This window comes from Buceros rhinoceros, unplaced genomic scaffold (genome assembly GCF_000710305.1).
Source record: "Buceros rhinoceros silvestris isolate BGI_N320 unplaced genomic scaffold, ASM71030v1 scaffold2451, whole genome shotgun sequence".
Classification (NCBI taxonomy): Eukaryota; Metazoa; Chordata; class Aves; order Bucerotiformes; family Bucerotidae; genus Buceros; species Buceros rhinoceros.
Genome location: NW_010392305.1, coordinates 27,271 through 30,498, shown reverse-complemented (window position 1 = coordinate 30,498; position 3,228 = coordinate 27,271).

The window sequence follows — 3,228 nt, the reverse complement described above, 5'->3', positions numbered from 1 at the left end:
AAAGCCAACCCAAAGCCAGCTCATAACTGTCTCCACTGTGGTTCTCATTTCATCCTGAGTTGTTTATCTTTTGCTGGTTTGACAGCTTTTTCACCTAGCTCACAGTTCTTGAATTAATTTCTGGCTTCTGTAGTTGATCTAATAATTTCCATTTAGCATGGAATCAAACACTTCATTAAATTCCAAATAAATCTCGTGTACCCCATTTGCTCCACTTCTTCTTGGCCAAACTAAATTAACTTCTATTATTTTTCCATGCTGTTGATTTCTATAGGTGATCTGGAGTACTTGGAGGATTTCTTTTCAACCTAGCCAAGAGAAGGATTTCCCAAAGGAGGTGAAGAAACCGTACAGAATTTTTGCCACATCAGCAGTTACAGAGCAAGTATTGCATTAGCAAAGAGAGAATACATAAAGTGTCAGAAGCTCTAGTGAATAAGACTTTTTTCGTACTCTGTGGTTAAACATTTTTTTTCTAACAAGACTTTTTTTTCTCTGCATCCAGGGATTTCATTTAATTTATGAAATCATACTAAAATTTCCTGTCTCCCCCCTTTCAGTTAATGTTATCATGAGAGGTGCTTGCATATAGTTTACAGTTCTAGATTACCTGTTTTGCATAAGCAAAATATAAAAAATTATCATATTAACCTGTGAAGTTTCTCTCTCAGTGGAAAATGAAGGCATGGAGTATAATCATCCAAGACAGCTATTTTAGTTCATGTAATTCTTTCCTTTAAGCCTCTAAATTACTTTCTTGAATTGCCTTTTTGTTCCTATTACATGGCAATGACTGTAACGAATAGAGCAATACACCTGTTACCTAACCCTGTAGCTATGGATAAATCAAAAGTCACTGGAAGTATGTCTTAAATACCCATTGAATTAATTTCTACCCTATGTAACACCTTTCTGAGTCTTTTCTTCTTAGGTATTTGATCTTTAAATAAGAAACTTAAAAGTTTTCAACACACCATCAACTTCAATGTTTGTATTTCAGGAAATTAAGGAAACAACACTGAGTCTATTCAGTTGTGGAAGTGTTTCCATTTTTCATTTGACAGCCCTAAGCTAATCACATTTAATAATCCATTTTTAGTTGGTTTGGATTTTGCCCTATGTGAAGGGCCAAATTCCTGGAGTATTTAATTGTATTTCAGTGAAGTGTCTTGAGTTGTAACTTTTCAGAGGAGGAGAGGCAGAACACCCAAGTCTGAACTAAACAGCGTTACTGTCAGTAGAGCGAGTCCTCTCTCTTTGGTAGCAGCTGCGAGAGCACCGGAGAGACAGTTGCTCTGCAAGGGAAGAGGAGCCTTGGTAGCCAGGATGGGCAGGGGCTATGCCCTCACTGACAGGTCTGTAGTGGATAAGGAGGTCCAAAGTCAAGCCGGAAAACAGACTTGGTGGGTCAGGGTGCGGAAGGTGCATGGCCAACATATCCGCCCAGCGTCAGAGCTGACCTTGAGCACAGCCAGCCCAACCTTCAAAGCAGGGAGGGAGGAGGCTGCAGAGAATTTTGGTACACCTGGGGCCCTGACAGATCCTCTCTTCCTCAGTGGTATCTTTGTATCTGTTTTCTGTTTTGGTCTGTGAAAGAGAAGTGTTTTGAATAGCAAGGCTCTCCTGTCCCTCTACACCACTGAAAACTGGCTGTGATAGCTGCAGACCCTCTTCGCTTCTTGAAGGCTGACTAGGTCTGCCTGATTGACATGCATGAGGGCTGCATGGTCCCCAGCAGGACCAGGCTGGTAGGTGCTCTCCACCTCACCTTTGTGTCAGTGCTTCAGACAAGTTTTGAACTACAGTCATCCCCAACCTTTCTGCAGTTCAAGGTACAGCCAGCATCCAGCCTATCGTCAGATCATCCTTCCTCTTTCTCAACAATCCCTACAGCAACGGCCCCATTTATTGCTTCCTCGAGTCCCAACCTCTCACAACCTCTTTCCTCCTAACAGCAAAGTATTGACATATGCATAGCCCAGTTTTATTGCATTCATTATCGTGCTTTAAAATAATCAGGTTACATGTGGATTATTTTGTGTTTATTTTTCTCGGTCTTCTTCTTTTCTTGTACCACAGAGTGGGTGAGGAACAACGTGCTGGAGTACACAGATAATTTATGTCAGAGGCATTACAATGGTCTCGTCCAGAGGCCTGAGACATAATTATACATGTACTGTAGTTTCTAGACGCAGATGACCTTCAACAGCTTCAAAAACATGCAAGAAATTCCAGCAGGTTTTTTCCTTTTAAAGGATGGGTTTTTTTGATGTTCAGTATAATTTTGTATATAGACAGTGTTTTCTGTCTTGTTAACGTTTCATGCCTTAGTTTGGGCCATTCAGGACTAATGCTACAGAGGCAAGCAGGCAAACTACCTGCAACTCGCGGAGCAGTGTTGGCTTACCAGGGCTGGTGAGATGAGCCATTGGCTTCCAGAGGCTCTCTGAAAACAACTGACAGTCATTTGATTTTAAATGAAAAGAAGCAGAAGAATGTGATTAAAACTTGAATGTGAAGTTGTCAGTAGGATGTTTCAGAGTTGAATAAGCTTCTCTTTAAAACTGTGACAGGCACGAATGCAGGGATTTTTTACAGAATATTTATGTTCCACATCAGTTTCCCGTAACACAATAGCTCATGATAGAATGGAGCCCAATTCCAGTTTGACAGACAAGGTGATTTCGATATTGATAAATGTTGGAGGCCTCAGGACTCAGTAAGAAACAGGGCAACAGAAATTGAGTGAATCAATATATTAAGTCCATAAAGATTTTTATTAAATGTAGAGCATTATATTTTAAAATCAAGAAAACAGATGGCACCGAAGTCAGCTGTGGTGTAACCAGACACAATTCCCATTCTGCAGGGATGCTGTACCTACTTTCAGCAAAGCTGAATTTGCAAAACAAAGTTACTATTGTGACAATAAAGCTCTCACACCACGCTGAGTTTGCACAAAGGCAGGCTGTGAGCCTGTATTTATTTGCTGTCATTGGGAGAAGCGTGGAAGAATGAGCAAGGACAGAGCAGGTGGCAGCTCTTCCTGCCTGGCTGCCCTGGCGAGGGACCAGCTGTATCCCTGTGCAGGAGACATTGGTGCATGGACTTGGAAATGCATTCTGCTTCTTTAGCCATTGTATTTTGCAGCGTTACCATGAGGTACATTCTTGCTTCCAGCAGCCAGTGCCCCCTGAGCCCCAGTCAGGGAGGGGTTACTTTTCCCTA